At 38.6% G+C, this 18052-nt stretch overlaps 1 protein-coding gene across 1 annotated transcript in view; it reads right to left on the bottom strand.

Moving 5' to 3' along the window:
• GRID2 (glutamate ionotropic receptor delta type subunit 2) overlaps positions 1-18052 on the bottom strand; it is a 712823-nt gene that overhangs the window by 265354 nt on the left and 429417 nt on the right. The gene's annotated exons all lie outside the window — the stretch shown is intronic.

Below are 18052 nucleotides of genomic sequence, written 5' to 3'. Positions count from 1 at the left end.
TTGGAACAACTAAGCAAACAGTCCAACAAGTGAAAGAATTTGCTCAAAGAAGCTGCAACGTGTAGTTAGGGACAGAGAGGAGGGTGGGACCACAGCAGCCAGATGAGGCTACTGTGGGGCAACAGCATAAGTAAATTATTAATAGTATTGCACATCACAAGAGGAAGTCTTATAAATCCAAACCCATCTGGGCATTATGCGGACAGATAAGAGAGAGAACCTGTCTTCTGAAAGCTTGGCATCTAAAATATAAAAACAAGACAAACAAGACATGTAGATAGAGAGACAGAGAGGCAGATAGGTAGACAGACAGATGAGGAGTACAAAGAAACAGGGGAATATTACTCACAACAGTAGGCAGTTGTCTCAGCACAACAGCTGCCTATGCATCGTCAAGTTAATCACAGGCAAGAGGACAAAAAAGTTCTGAGGAAAGGTTTAAAGCAGGATAATGAGTTAGTTTAGTGTGAATTAGTAGCGAGCTCTTTCCATGTGCAAAGGACAGTCATGGCACAAGCAAGATCACTGAGAAAGTAAGCGTTGAACAATAATAGAGGGGCAAAGCAAACGAGCTGGCATCTGAACACCATTTAAAATATAAAAGGCAAGATTCAATAGTTCAAGAAAGGTTCTGAAAGAAAAAAAAAAAAAAAAGGAAAAGCCTTCTGTTTTATACCATTGAGAAGGCAGAAACAGGAGCAGATAGATGATTAGAGCAACAAGCCAGAAAAATAACCTTTCATCAGTATTTTGAATAACTTCGAGCCTAGTGAGGCTGTATTTAACAGGGCCAGAGAAAGATTTTGCAATTGCAAGGAACAAATTTTAGCTGTGCACCCTTTACTTGGAATGTCTGCATCTCAAAACTACTTCCTAGGCAGAATCAGCTATATTTAAACATTGGCCAGATGTGAAGATGCTGAGAAAGGGCAAGGCTGAGGAATAAGGGCTGGATAAGAATGCAAGTGGGATGCCCAGAATGATTAGAGTAAACAAATAAAGATTAAAACATGCTTAAGTTTAGGTGATTAGACATTGAACAGATGTCTGAAAGACAAGGAACATATTTAAGTTGAATAGAGATAGAGAGAGAGGTTAAATCTGTGAGTCAACAGCATGGAGCAGAACTTGAGTTTATGTTGACAAATACAATTGCCCAGACATTGCATAAAAAGAGAAGATGGCAAGAAATAAGTATGCCCAATTGCAAATCACCAGCCTCGATAGTATGAGAGTGGTTTTTGTTTTTTTTTAAATGGTGTGGGCTACTAAGAACTAGACTATTACTAAAACTCACCTTGGCAGCCTAGGAGAAACATCACTGATTACAATGAAATACTATCATGAAATTCTTTGAGAGACAAGGACTTACTGATGTTGACAAGTTTTGTTGACTACTAACTATCACTGCCAAAATCTTAATGAATATAAAAGTAGAACTTCCCGTTCAATCCTAATGATGATCCTTCTTATTTTAAAATTATTGCATACTGAAGGGGTAAAGTTGATATGTTTATACCTTTGTTATTGTTAATAAACAGAGAACTAATCTGTAGGGAGTTACCAGTATGGAAAGCATAATACATACCAATAACATAGATAAAATGAAGCATCCTTTTGCAGAATGTGCAAATGTGGTTCAGAAGACTCAGATTCCACAAGATGAACAAAAGATATTAACAGCAGTGGGTTGTGTCAAACAAATCCACCCTACAGCTATCATGTAAGATATGAGCTCCTTGAAAGAAAAAAAAAAAAAAAAAAGCACCACCAAGCAAATCAGTGAAAAGTCATACATAACAGAACCAGGAAACGCTTTTCTGTGAGAAATGCACATTCATTGTTGAAAAGTAGAATGATGTTATTCTTTGCACAGTTATACTTTGGTGTGAAACAGGCTTTTGTGAAACACATTTAACACTCTATTTGGCTTAATTTCACCTACTGTTCTTCAGCCTCAGAGTAAACTTCTGCCAGCTTCACCATCAAGTGCTGCAATTTCTGGAAAAAGTAATGAAATTTTATCCTCAGTGAAAACTTGGTATTTTAGTATAGCACTTCATATGAAATCAAAACAGCAAAAAATACCAGGATAAGCAGCGAAATCCTTGAGTAAGCAGAGCTGCAGGACAAGAAAAACTGCAGAACTGACTCAAGTCAACAAGGTAAAGGAGAAGCTGGCTGTAGTGGAAGTTGAACTATGAGTTGTGAGGAGGTTATGGGATTTCCACCCCCAACTCTTGAGGAAAATGACAACAAGCACCAACATATTTGAAAAGGGGAATCAAACAAAGCAAACCAAAATCCAAGCATCCAAAAGCTAAAAGTCCCAGCTTAGTCTTACTGAGTGTAGTAGGTGTGATTGCCTTGGGCAAGCGAGATACGTGTGCACAGAATGCAGACAGCTCATCATCTTCAAATCCCATCACTGTTCCTTGAGGTCAGATAGACTGAACTGGATAAGCCCAAGAGGCGAAGTAGAATATTGATAAGGTTTGCAGGGACATCTTAAAGCAGTTTTATCTCCATCCTGGTAGGGTCTGTGCTGCTGAGGAGGAATGGGAAGCAAACACAGAAATGGGACTTCACCACCAGCTGATGGCACAAAAGAGAATCTGACTCAGCAGCCCCATGAAAAGCAGGATGTCAGCTGATCAGAAGGGGCAAGCTATGGCAAATTACATTGTCAGATATAAAATAAAGTAGCATGTTGATTTTCCCTCCAACAGTAGATAGTGGGCCCCACAAAGAGATGGCTGGTGGCTGCAGTCCATATGGACACTAGTGACAAAAGGAGGAAAGGCAGCAAGGTCGTGGAGGCAACATTAATCTTGCTAACAAGATCCTAGTGGTAAGGTAGAGGCAGTTTCGGTGCACGGGCGCAAGGAAAAGTTGCTTAGATTCACAGAAAATGGGGAAAGTCTGAGAACAATCGGAGCTCTCTAGAAGGAAAGGGATCTATCCAAAACAAGACGGAATCAAGCAGTAATCACTCAAGATTGAGAGGTTGCAAATGATCACACAGCTAGAGATGAAGACAGACAAACTCTGCACTCCCACAAAAAGGAGGCAAAAATGTTATTCAGGATGTGCATATGAAAGTAATGAGACCATAAACAAATATACTCATACTTCCATGCAAATGTTAGAGAGTAAACAAGGGAAGATGGATAAAGTGATGCACCTGATTTTAAGTAAGAACTGATGTATAGGGCATCTCAAAAAATTGCTGAGAGGAATATTTATTAGGCTAAAAATTAAAGGAATTTCATAATATGTTATGGTAAATGGGAAATTCACAACAGTGATATTCTACCTTTAAAAAGAACTAAATAAATACAACAAAGGAGCGGTCAAAAGAATAAAATGCTCCCAAGTAGAAATGGTATAAACTGAATTGAAATATAAACCATATTAAAGGTTCAGCAAGCAAGCAAGCTATGGAAATGTATTTTTTTTCTTAAATCTGTCCACTTAAACTGATCCTCAACAGTCCTTAATTTTCCTTGCCTTTCCTTGACTCTTTCCAGTTTTCCCATATCTTTCTGTAACACAGTACCTCAATCTGAAACATAGCTTTCCACATCAAGCAATACTACTTCCTGGTCATGTCAAGAGATGCACATCTTTACCAGGTTAAAAATTGTATTTCAGACTCTTACTACATGTGTGCTTATTTACACTCAACAAATTTAATCCTGTAGAACTTATTTTAAAATACAAACAAAGCATTTGCCAAAACAGAAACCAGGACCAACAACTACCTTCTCCCAAGAGGAATGCTATGTCTCTATATCCGTTTGCTCAAGGGGAAGCATTATGCAGCATTTATACCTTTTTCCCCTATTTTTTTTGTAACATACATTAGAGGTACCAAAACCTTGAGTACATGCATCTTTTTAGTATTGTACAAATACAACAAAAAATTCCGTAGACAAACACTAACGATTATACCTCAGGGAACATCTCCGCCCTGATAAGAGATAGACAATATACTATAAAGCCTCTGATTTGGCCGCCTGATGTAACAAGGACAGTGAATAGAAATAACAATGTAAGATTTAAGTTTTAATTTTAGATTCAAATAAAAATTCAGTTACGGTTTCATACATCCTTAATAGTGTTTTTTGAAAATAAATCTTCACTCATTCCTCCTTTGGAGATCCAGACTACAAAAATGTTTAACACAAGTAAAAGCATCTTAGTTATCAGAACTAGCACTTATATTCCATTCCCAGTTCTTTTGCTGAAACTCTGTACTATTGGTACATATAACATATATTACTCCATATTAATACATACACTATATGCAAGTTTGTTTGTGGCAAAATAACTTTAAAAAACACAATCACAGATTCCCTCCTCCTACCTCTCAGTTTACCCTCAGACCTCGGGCCTGAACAGACACTATCACAATTCCCTCCTCAGTTGATCATTTCCTTCTGATAATGGTCAGAAGTCAGATGATGGTGCTGATGTTTCAGTCTTTCAGCAGTCTTTGATAGGGCCCACCAAGAGTCCTTCTACGGGAAATGGCAAAGGTAGGGGATGTAGCCTGCGAGGTTTTTCTTTTCACACATTTCAGGTATGATCAGACAGCTGTGATGGGAAACTGGTAAAACATTATAGGAGCTCTCATCCTATTCTGCCTCCTCTCTTGCTCAAAGCGTGCTTGGTGGATCCTGTTGCACCTCAGCCTGCCTAAGTGTGTCATCACTGGTTTGATGACAGCACTTGGCTTTGTGTGTCCTCTTTGAACGCTGGTTTGACAGTCTTCTTGGATTCACTGCTGCAAGCCTAATTAGGATCCTCAGTAAGCGGCTGGAGGCTGGCAACCACTGTCTATACAAGATGAAAATGTAGATAGATGAACAGGATGATGAAAAAGTGCTTTAATCCTAAACTTAGCAGTTGCCAATAGGGATACTTAAATGCCATAATATGGCTGCTTTAACAACAAGGTCAGTAATGTTCTCTCAGTAATGAAAGACTCATGACCATAATATGTCAAGGCTGAAACATAAACCACTCTTGCTTGGAAGTAATTTAAAGGCTAGTCTGGAGGACAGCTGCATGAAAAAAGGTCATGCAACTTTGCAGAGGATGTAGATATTTGAAAGTCTGGTTTTATTCCAGCTTGGAATGAAACCCAAAAGTTTTGAAATTCAATGAAAGAAGAGAGTCCAAGCTCTGAGGCAGTCTGCCTGCCTATCTTGGAACCACAGACCATAGGAAACCTGGAAATTTTTGATGGGGAGGAACTCAGCTGGCTTCAGTCAGGACCTGATCTTTTAAAATTAATGAAGTTATTCCTACATTTAACTAATTTACAGAACTGGAACCATAGGCTTGATTCCTTTACTTTTCCAACAGCTTACAGCTGGCATGATTTCTGCACTACAAGCACACTTTTTGGCTTATGTATGTATGAGGACAATATATGTGAAACAAAATGTAAGTGATATATGATGCTACTTTATAATTATTAATTTGCACTTCTTAAAATTAAGGCAACCTATTGCCAAAAAAAAAAAAAAAAGAAAGAAAGAAAGGGCACAAATCAGATACACATTTATATTGCTACCACAAGGATGCCCCAATGAGCTAAAATTAACAGGAGACAAGGAATACGGTGTAATTGTTGAGCGCACTTTTAACCATCTGGTGAGTGTGTTATGCAGGCTCTTCCCTGTGCCAATCTGCAGAATACGGGCAGGCTCTCCTGCATAGCTTTTCCAACACTTGCTAATGCTTTTAGCTCTAAGGTCCACGGTTATCACATACTGATTCTTCAAAATTGTCCAATTTAGATTCTGACAGACAAAAGCACGGACAAAGAGCTGAGCATGCACTGGCCTCTAGACTACCATCTACCTTCATCTGAGACCAAGCCACCAGAGCATTCAGATCTTCCATGAGAAGACAAAGATGACTCAGGTATTTTATAAATCACACAACAGTTTGTGGCCAGACTAACATACTGAATCACACTCAGAAGGGGACTAGGAGCTACTGTACAGCACAGATGTGAAGAGCTCACATCAATCTGATCAGCTAAAGAGATGGAAAGTCACATATTACCCTTGACAGAACATTAAAGCATCTGGGAAAGTTCTGACCAAAAACACCCTGAGGCTTCCACCAGTTACATCTACGCTGTGTTGTGCCCTGGAACGTTGGAGATTTCACGGTCCCAAGCTGAAGGGCTGTCCATGATGCAGGAATCCTGCAAGTCCTGTGTCTGTAGATCCAACAGCCCCTCTCCTCTCCTCTAAGAAGCAAAAATTTCAGCACTGCCCTGTTTATGAAAAACGTATCTATCTGTGAAAGCTGCAAGGGCTCTTGGGATGCATTATCTTTGTTCATACATATCCCAGCAATTCAAACGTGAACTTTCTTTTAAGGAGATCACACCTGAAAAGCTTTCATTCCTTAGAGCATCTCAAAATGCTAAGTATGTTATTTTTGAAAGTCTCTGTTTAAATTAGAGCTTGTGGGAAGCTCCTTTCATCATTGGTTTGATTGAAACTGGAGGAAACTTGAATCATCCACTTCCTTCCCCCTTTTCCACCCCCCACATCTCAGATCCTGCTAAAATGTCCAAAAATGTATGTAATAACCTCTGGAAATTTTTTTGGCATTTCTCTGTGGGATTATAGAAGTCACATGATGAAAATTAGTCTACTTCCCTAAGCCAAGGCAAGCTAGTACCTCTTGGAGGCCTTCTTGTGGCCAGCCTCCAACTGCTCAAGGAGGTGTTAAAAGGAGCTCCTGCTCTGGTGCCTTTATAAGTAAATGAATGTCACATGAACCATTCTCTAAGGCTACTTCATTTACCAATTCCTAAAGTAAGTTGACAAAAATCAATCCCTTCATTTAATCTCTCTTGGATTTGTAGCCATTCAACTCTTCAGCAACACTGGCTCAGAAGCTAAATAAATAACAAAAGACCAAACAAAACAGACTTCTTTCCTCATTTAACACAGCAGGCCAATAAGTATCATCTTGCGAATTTCCCTTTCCTCTTTTTCTTTCTCACTGGGTTTTCATGACCAGCCACTGATTCTTATATTAATTTCTGCTGGCAGAGTAAGCTCATACTGCTTCCCATTCTTCTGCTGTGAAATATGGGAACTTTCAGAAGATAAAAATATTTATCTTAAGATAAACACTGATTCCTTTTCCCAGCAAATCTCATGTGGTTCATTCAAATCATTCTCAAGATTGCCATTCAAGAAACTCTTAAAAGTATCTGGAAACACTGATTTTGAGCTTTTCTTCACGCTTTGTTTCAGAAAATCTACCACCTTGTCAACATCAGGTTCATCGGTTATCACACCAAGGCCCCAAAACTCGGCTGTCCTGGTAACACACTCTGTAGTACTTGTATAATTAGTGTTTTCATAAGCAACAATTAGAGAAGTCTATGAGGTCCTTTCACTACAGTATTTTGGGTTGATCAACACCTCCAGTAGTGCTGACCGCTTAGCGCTCTCTAAGTAGAGACAAAATGCACGAACCCTCCAAGGAAGCGTCGAGCTCTCAATACAAGATGGAGCCTTTAGTCCAGATGACTTAGGGAACCAGTAGATAACATGTTTTTACAAAATTAAAATGCCACTGTTTACATCTATTCTTACAATCAACAGAAGCAGCTGTTATTTTCATTTATGGAAATTCTAAGATGAATCACAACCATTAATTATTTTTCCATTTGAAATGAGAGCATCCAGGACAAAAAACAAATCTTTTGAAATCATTTGCAAATGAACTAAATAACACAAGTCCTAATTAGGAAAAGATGATGTTGGGAGGTGAGAAACTAGTATTGCCTATTTCAAAAATTAGTTTATAATATCAGCAAGTCCGCAACTCATTATGCTCTGTGGAGACCACAAGTCAGCTACTGTCTGATAAGTACTTTCAAAATAAAATAATTTAGCTTACAACAGTCTTCAGAAATATCACTGCTGATTAAATGTCCACAAAAGCTGAATCTTGAGGTTCCCATTGTTATAGCAATTGTTTTTAATGCTGTACTAAACATTTTTAATGTGCTGTTGAACCCAATCCATTTGAGGATAATTATCGAATTTGGTGGAGTGAATTTAAAAAAAGAAAAAAGAGAGAGAGAATTTAAATTGATGCAAACTGCATAAGATAACTGAAGTATATGTGGAAAAAATGTTACAATCAGAGTAAAACTACAAGATGCATATTGAAAATGGTGAAAACAAACATGGGAGATTCTGCTCAGCTAAATTTCATAAGCAAATTCGAAGATAACATTATGAAAGGGGTGATAGGGTATAAGTTTCTATCTCCACTTTAGATCAAACTAATGACATAGTATTGCTTCTCCACCACCACAGGGAAAATTTTTAAAATAAGGAACAAACAATTATTAGTTCTCCTCATTTCATTCTAACAGATGGACAAAATGATTTAAATATTAGTTGATTAGGAGACAATTGGGCTTCAGGGTTAGAAAAAATCAACACTGAATTTTCAGGGTAACTAGGAAATTATTTATATTTTAGGGGAACCTAGCAAAGTTAATGCACTGGCTATACTTCTTTCTTTTGGTGGGCAGGAAGGAGGCACAACCATTCTGCCAATCAGGCAATCTGACATTGGAGAAAGAATTGGATTAGGAACAGTTTTATCAGATCTTATCTGCATTTTAAGTTAATCCTCTCTGTCATTTTATTTCAAAACAGCACTCATCCTACGGCAGTCAATTGCATATTAGCTTTGCAGTTGCTCAGAGTGGGATTTTTATGACACCTACATGAATCATACACCCACCCTTAGCTCTTTGGAAAATACATGCTTTAATAGACTGTCTCTACCAATGTGTATAAATAGCTTTGTTTCATTAATGTGTTTTATATCATTTCTTTTTACTCTGGCTGGTTGAAGTAATTTGCTCTCTATGGGAAGACATTTGTCTCTCAAGAGGAACACAACAGAGGTGTTTATTGTGAAGCTATAAAAGTAGGGAGGAAGGATAAGCAGTAACCAAGACTATTAGATCCAATTAAAATTGCTGGTAAAACAACAGGAGAATATAGTTAACTATGACAGCAAGCAGAATTAAGAAGAGCCAACCCTAACAGCAGAAGAAAAAAGAGCTATTAGATCTTTAAAGATCACAGGAGGTCAGCCCCTCAATTATACATTTTAGTACAGAAGACAACACACACAGTAACAAGCAAGGTCCAAAAGAAGAGAATGCCAATGGCTGAATCATTAAAAGCCAAATACAGTAACAGAAAGAAGTTTATAGGAAAGCATCACCAAGCAGCTGTCTGCACAACTGCAGATACGATGAGATTCTTACAAAGCACATTACATTTTCTACTCAGATCCTAAACATTAAAGCTTTTCCTCTTTCCTCTCAAATAAACAACCTACCTGTTTAACTATGGGTTTCCTAAATATGTGTAATAAATTATTTATGAAACTGATGAGACTAGGAGTTGTACTTAGACTCATGAATTCAGATTCAAAGTTACAGCTTGGGATAGAGAGAGAGTTGGGGAGAGGAGAGAAAGGTTATTAGGTGATTCCAAAATTCTAAGAAGAAAAGTAGGTTCAAATCCAAAGTACTGGTCAAAGCTCACATCCAGCAGGGTCTTTGCTTCTTTTGCTAGACTCCAAGTTCATGCATTTTATTGTATAACTATAAAAATGCTGATAGTTTTACTGATAACAAGACATAGAGCAATTACAGTCATGCACACCCTTATGCACTCCTCTGTATAATGACTGTATGGATGTTTATTAACATATGCAATACCCTACAGATTTCACTGTTGATAATACGAGATAGACCTTGCTCAGATCTTTCAACTCTTGTCACCCTCTGGCACAGGGAAAACACCTAGTATCATGTCAATATTCATCTATAATAAATGTCACGTCACTAAACGTCACAAATCCAAATGAAGAAAATCCAGAATGAAGAAAAAAGCAGAACAATTACTCTTAATCATATATTGTAAAAAACATAGATGCTCCAGTTCATATTGCTTCCCGACACACTTTAATAAAGGTCTCCTTATACCACCACAACCACAGAAAAGGATTTAAAAGCATGCATAAATAAACCATGGAGTATATAAACATAGATAATCCTCGGGGGTATACTGGTTCCCCCAGACTTGTGAAGTCATGCTTCTGTCTTATTTTTCACTTAACAGTGTATATGAGGCATGGCTGATTGCAAGATGAGTATACTGGTATCCCAGTTCTCCTCAGCCACTGTTACTAGCAATTGTAATTAAGAAACAGGACCAACATGTAGCCAGTGTAAACCGCATCAGCTGAGCTCCACCCTACCAATATACAACTTTACTTTTCAGGAACAGCAAGGTGCAGTCCTTGTTCTAAAATTCACATCCATGCAAAGGACCTGCAGAAAGCTTTCTGCTCCACGTTATTCTTTAATGCAGACCTGGACCCTTTGCATTGGGATAGCTTTCCCATGATGTTTCCTCTATATTTTAGATACTAATGTAAACCATCTTTGCAATGGTAAGCACTGCTTTCTACCCCAAGTACCCCATTGCTACATTGGGAAACTGAATTTCATTCTCCTCCTGATACTTCCCTGAACATGCAGAAATAGAAACAGATGGGGGGAGGGGATATGGACTGTTTTAAGTCATAGTCTTGTTGACAACGTATGTGATACAAATCCCTTTCAAGCTGACTTATTTCAGCATTGAAACTTTCTTGCCACTTTCATTTGCCTATGACTAAAAACATTGCATCACTGAACCTGCAATCTCTGGAAGGAAAGTGCATATAAAATCACTCTAGTCTTCAAACATGAGGGGGGGGGGAAGAAGGTTCGCATCCGATCATTCACCCATCAGCCAAACAACCTATACTTAAGCAGGTAAGAGCATAAAAAGTTCAGAGCTTGGACTAAAGAGTAAATTTGCGAACTTGCACAAATTTTTACTGGAAGGTAAAATACAGGAACCTCCAAGATCCCTGCTCCATTCTTAGCAGGTTTAAAAAAAAAAAAGTCACCAAAAGAATTCTTCTGCTACACTTAAAAGTTAAAAGTTTCAACATGTTCAGCATTCCGAGTAGTAAAGGGATTTGGGAGATACTGTGAAGTAAAAAGTCCTTAAGCTGTTAGCTCAATGCACAGCTATAAATACTGCGTTTAATGCTAGAGAAAAACAAAAAATGAAAATAAATTTCATTAGTTCATTAACAACAACAAATTACAGTGGGGCGCGCTGAACGGGGTTTATCCAACTGAAAGTTACAACGCAGAGCATGGACTCAAAAGGGCAAGAGAACTCTTCACCGGAGTGCAGGTCCAAAAAACTCAAAGTCTCTTCAGATAAAATTGGTGAGCAAGATGACCTTAAAAAAATAGAGCATTCAGCTGACTTATAAGAAAAACAGAGGAGCAGATTCATTGGCAATGCAAGATCTGATTTTAGTCACCAAAGATCATCTGTCCAAGCTAAATTCGGTATAATCCTTCATAATCAACATTTACACTTATGATAAAATATTACAGGAACCAATTACAAATAGTGGCAGACAAGTTCACATGGCTGCTGCTGATCCATCACTACCATCACAAATGCTGAAAGAGAACTGCTTTAACAACTGTTGCCCTTAGAGACCTGACTTGTATTCTGTTTAATTTCCCAGATCCACGAATTACATAACTTTACACACACACACACACACACACACCCCAAAACAACCCAAAAACCTGAAAATCTCTGAAGACAGTGGTGCTTCATATCTGCAAGACAGAAAAATTACCTTTTTCATTTTTATTAGCATCAACTAGCTACCAGCAGGAAACAGCCAGCAGTGTCCAGAAAAAGGTGATCTACATACAAATGTGACCAATCATCAAGCCATCCACCAGCCTAATGGAAAATGCAATAGGGTTCCCCTGCAACCTGGGGAGGCAGCTTCAGTCTGTTGCTGGAAGAGCCCATCACTGCCGAATTCACCCGACAAATCGCTGCTGATCCAATCTCCATGTTGCTTTGACAAGAAGAAACTCTTTAGGTAGCAGAGTTCATTTAAACACACAAAATCCAGTGCGAGTTTTAGGTGGCAGATGAATACGCTTTTACCTTTACAGCAAACATACGGATGTACACAAAATAATGTTACTATTTAGTTCTCATGCACTACACAGGTATGCGGGCATTATTCTTACTTTTTACCAAGGGAACAAGTAATGGAAGCGCGACTCAGCAACGCTTTCAAAAACCACATAGCATTTGAGTGGCAGAAGAACGAAGAGAATCCAGCTCTCCTAAATTCCAGTCCAGTGCTTGTCCCCGAGTCCACCTGGGGTTGGCAGCATACGATACAGGCCAAAGAAGGCAAACACGAAGGTTTTAAATGGCACAAATCAAGAGCTTGGATTTACAACATTTTAAAGAGGCATCGGTGGCAAGCAGTAACTACCAGCCCCTGCTGAGATACCAAAACAGCTATGCCGCAAGAAGAGGCAAGGTGCCACGTAGCGCATGCAGTTCAGGGGTACCGACACCTGCATTAGATGATAGTATCTCCTCAAGAGCTAATTACATGGACTCGGTATCTATTTGGAGTCTTCTGTCTTTTCCTATTAGGTATGTGAACAGCATTCTACCCTGGTATCCCAGACCGAACAAAAACCATGGCCACTTGCTCCCACCAAAAGCTACAGAAATTTTGCCTCAGCTGTCAGTGGAAGTAGCACGCAGGCACTTTGATTCTTAACTCATATTTTCTAGTTAAATTCATTTCAGGTCATGTCTGTCAATCAATGCTCTTGTCTAAAGACAGGATAATTTTCTGTATTAGCAAAAAGAAATAGAAAAACAAAACAAATGTTATTGTTACATCCGTTAGGATATCTGTAAAACTCAGTCAGGACAACATCATAGAATAAAGGGAAAAAAAGACTGAGTTTCCATGAACCTTGCACACAAAAAGGTGAATGAACATTGTGGAGAAAAAGTCTCTCCTATTTCTCAGCAAATCAATTGTTTAAAGAAATAAGCCTGCTTGGAGTACTACATAACACTATAGCAAAACCTTGTCTTAGCTCTCAATGACTCATGATTTGCTGCATAATCAGATCTGAAGTTGAAACCTGGTAAAACAATAAGAGTATCACTATGTGAAAAAATTATATCTATTCAAATACTTTAATTTAAAATGCCCTGTTATTTCCAACAGAGGGCATAATCAAAAACAGGGCAATTGCCACCAGCATTAACGTAAGCTTACTGAATAAATGTTACTTTTCATTCTATTCACAGTAGCCATTAGAAAAAGTACAGTGGAGGTTCAATAATATAAAGAGTTTTTAAACTGCATTTGCTCTATACACATTCACTTTTCTGTTTCACTTGCACACTACATGGCAAGAATTATTATTTAGTACTTCATTTACATGCTTTATTCTATTTCCCCTGTCTACTTCAAAGTTTCATTTATAAAGAGTTCTTTTATTTATGAAAGTAGTCAAGTAGCTTCTCTTCATCCAAGGTAACCTTACCATAGTAATGGTCCCATACCAGCTTGCAGTAGAAAAAATATACTTTAATTTGCAGAAATCATGCATAGTAAATTGTACTAATGCCTAACAGCTACATGATTTTAAACTCTTTGATTTGAGAGTGAACACAGACAAATAAAATGGCTCCTATAGGGGTTAGTAAAATAAGCATGCCTGCACACACACAGGTTGACACACAAGACTTTGCTAAAACTCTCAGATTTGCCAGCTGAAATCTGCAACTAGTTTTGTTGTATATACTTTTTATACAGGCACTAATGCACTGTTCACCAGCTTGAGTAAAAGAACCTTGCACAGTTTCATGAGATGTTGACTACTCTGGCCCCAATTCTGTGATGTGTGAGACTTTAACTTTAAATAGGTATTTAACAGTAAACATTTCCAATATCTCTAGCATAATTACTTGCATGCTTGAAGTCCTGGCAATATGGGGCTCAGTAGCTTCAGTTTATTGCAGAACTGAGGCTCTAAAATAATAAAAGTTTGAAATTTTTAATTACAGAAAACATATGGTGGAGCGAGGAAAACAGCTGAAGAGCAGTACTTTGGTATGGGAACCGACGACACTCACTACACTGATGGCTTGAAATTCTCAAGTCCTCAGGACAGCTTTGCCAGCTGATACATGTTGCCAGCATGCTAAAGTTTTTGCTAGATATCTCACTGTTGCAAGTGGTATTACCACTTCTTGTTATCTCCACTTCTGTAAGAGGTCACTACCCCTGCAACAGAACCGATGGCAGGCACCTGGCAAGGGGCAGCAAGGTATATATTCACATCTGCCAAGTTTGCTTCTGGGGCGGTAACCCCTCTGTCGAGGGGAAGAATTGACAGCTGGAGGTGACAGTATATTCAGTTTCTCTACCAAGGTCCTCCAAGACTCTGCCTGTCAAACTCCAGCCAAATCCCTGGCTGAAGCTAGGCTTCTCTCCCCCATGGCTCACTGGATTTTTATCCTGTGAAGGCTTCTGCTAGTCAACATAATTTTCCTCTGCTACATCTAAAAACTGAATCAGCTGTATCATTCATCTCCTGTGGTCTGTTATCGGCTCCTGGAGTCTTTGCACAAAATAACACATTCTTTTCTCTGCTCTTAGTTGATAAAGTAGCTTCCCTAGCTAAATAGACATAAAGTTGTAAGCAGAACCATACTGGCAGTGATTTGACCCTGTTGAGGACAACTGGCTCCCCCAAAGTTGTTACACTTTCTCCCCAAATCGCCATTTGAGCTGGAGTTTGCTGGCCTGTTCCTTCTCCCACCCAACCTTCTCATGCTTGGCTTTATAAGTCCTTGCTTTGCAAAGCAAGCTCAACACTGGGGTGGTTCCTCTATTCCCTTTCCTAAGCCTTTCCTACAGTTTTGTTGAAATGGCTGCCCACCATGACTGACATGGAGATACACACTTTCTTGCTCCAAAGAGTCCTTGCTCCCCTCCTGCCGTTTATTTGCTGGAGCACAGTAGGCGATTCTTCCTCTTTTTTTTCCACCCTGGCCTTGTGCCACTTGACCCTGGAGTTTTGTTCTCACGTTGAGTTTACAGGGAGATCCTATTCCTCATCCCCCACATGGCTTCTCATATCCTGAAAGTCCCTCACAGATCAGAAGAATACATACAATAAACAAAATAAAAAGCAAGTGCCTCATAGTTCATGTTAATCACCAGTGCCCTTGGCTAATAGCAGTTTTGGTCCAAGACGGTTGGTTGTGAGGAGCTTTTCAGCAATCAAAAAAGGCTGTGTGGGAATATTTTGCTTCACCAATGGGAGCTGGATGATTACTGGAGGGTACAGAAAGATTCCACCCTACTGAAAACTCAGATATTCACCAGTGCATCCCTGGCATAGGATTCTCCCAGATGCTTCCATAAACTGATCTGGGGAGAGCTCCCGATCTCTGCTAGCTCCATGCCTCCAAACTTCTTAGCCCCACTGGATGTCCCTGTTTTGGCAGAGCCTCCTACCCCTCCAGCCCCAGCTCAAAGCAATGAAGAACAGAAGAGAATTTTGCTAATCTCTCCCTCCCTCTTTATATTATTCCCTTAGCTCACAAGGAGAGTGATATCTGCTCCCCATCCCAAGTCTTCCTGCCTTTTCACACCCTACAGAGGGCAAATTATTACGTAACTGTTAAAGAGAAAAACAGCTTTTACCCACCACCACAATAGCCAGAACAGTGTATTTTATATCTTCATCTCCATTTTCTTGAGTATATAAGTAGAGACCTCATCTCTGCAAGCTCTAGAGATACAAAAGCTGGAGAGAAAGAAGAGATCAGCTAAGATCTAAAACAAAAAGCAAGGCTGCTTAAAAAAAAAAAAAAAATAGAAAACTCGTCCCAGAAAGCTTATTTACAAATAAATATTCAAAGAGTCAGAACACAGATAAATTCTATCACAAGGAATCTCCAATTTGCAGAATGCCTATTTATACAGGCTAGTGTCTGACTATTTACCCTGGAAAAGTTGTTACTTGCATAGTAATCAAGCCCACGCTTACTACAGCTGTTGCAGAGTGAATGAGCCCTCTTCTCAGCTGAACAATGAGGGGGTTCAGCCAAATCAGTAGTCCAAGAAGAAGGGACCAAGCCACAGAGACTATTTGAGATGTGAGGTCTGGAGAGAGAGGCTGACAGCTGAATCCAGCTAGGAAGCTAAATGCATCTCCTGGGCAGAAAAGCCATAAAAAATTGAGGGCCTGTCTACATGTGCAGTTGCTTCTTATTAACTCCGTATGTTGGCACGCTAATTCCACAAGGTTAAACTGAATTACAAAGTTAAAATAATTAGGCACAAGGCACACTCTTCGGAATAAGCATGTCCATGCTTGAATTATTTAGGAATATCTTAATGCATTGACAGTCCATAGATTTTGTAACCTTTTGCCCATACAATACAGCCGCCAGTTCAACTGCAAAATAACAGGTTTCAGACATGTATTGGTGAAGCTAATCCAGCAAATTCCTCCTTGTGCAGACAACGCCTATAGGAGCACAACTGCTGTGAAAGGGAGTTCATTCCCCCACACCAATAGTAATAAAGTATACTAGCAAACTTGCTTCTATTTGAGCAACTGTTTCTACTGAGAGGCTTCTGCCATCAATTTTACTAGTCACACATTGTACATGAAACAAATGTTATGTTGGCAAAACCGTGAAGGAAGGCCTGATATGAGATCCTCTTCTTGAACCTTGCTCACAAAAGAGGATAATGAGCAATACGGTAGTCTTACCAGAAAGGAAGAATGACAAAATGAGAACTCTTTAAAATAAGCGGCATACTTTCTTGACAATATGAACATGGGGTCTCTGCAGTTTGTTTTAGTTATCCAGGTTTTTTTTAAAAGGCTTTAAAAGCTCAGTGTCTGCAATCTCAAGAGATGACAATGACTTCATTACTACAATCAAGCACATAAAAATTAATGATGATAAAGTTTTTTTTGTTTTTTTGTTTTTTCTTTTTAAGACTGTCTCTTTTTAGGAGCAGTATAGGAGTTGTCTCATTGATTTATTGTAGTCAGAGCCTTGACATTGCTGCTTTCAGATTGAAATGTGAAATATCTTACAGCGCCACTTAAAAAATAAAATCACCTGTGAGTTGGATGATGAAAACAGTGCAGAACAATCTGAAACATGCCCACAAATTGTTCACATCCTACAAGGCACCACAAACATTTGGATAGTGTAGCAAATCCTCGTTACTCAGAATTAGTAAGCTTCTGTGTGTAATGAGGACCTCAGAATATCTAGCCAAAAAACAAACAAACAAAAAAACCCCCGAAACCCAAAAATCCTCTTCCAAACTCTGTCTTATTCAAAGGCATTCACTTGAGACTTCATACATACAGTTAGCTTTTAAGACTCAATTTTTCAAGACCCAGGCAACAGGAAAGTTGAAGAAGAATTATGCAAGCTACAAATACATCCAGTTGAAGAAAAATTATTATAGAGAGAAAGTATATTTCTATGGGACAGAAAAAAAAAAGACAAATCTTTTTAACCATAGATTGACAATGAAGGGGATACCTTCATGTAAACACATTTGAAACAGCACAGTGCTGTGTAAGAGGCACTCTGTCACTCATATAAAAAAAAATTAAGCAATTATGGAGTCAAAGGTGCTGTAGAAGTCATCTCTCTCTAAATCCCAGAGAACTTTTTGAAAATTCAGTGCATATTGCTTGCAATTTCTGTTTACATACATAAATACAGCCTTACCTTATCATAAATTCTTCATTCAGATCTAATCCTTCATATTTACAAATTCCATCACCCTGCTACCACTCAGCCGTACATAACAGATCATTAGTAAACTTTATTTTACATAAAAAAATAAAGTATTAATCAGTTACGTGCATTTTATCCACACGTGCATTTTTTTTCAAGTAAAAATAAAATATTTGTCAGCTGTAAAGATTTTTAGGAATGGACACAAGCAAGGAAATAGCCATATAATATCCATGAACATTCAAAAGAAGTCTGGGAGCTAG

This window comes from Apteryx mantelli, chromosome 5 (genome assembly GCF_036417845.1).
Source record: "Apteryx mantelli isolate bAptMan1 chromosome 5, bAptMan1.hap1, whole genome shotgun sequence".
NCBI classification, from domain to species: Eukaryota; Metazoa; Chordata; class Aves; order Apterygiformes; family Apterygidae; genus Apteryx; species Apteryx mantelli.
The sequence above is the reverse complement of the archived record's forward strand: the minus strand, read 5'-3'. Positions and strand labels throughout refer to the sequence as shown.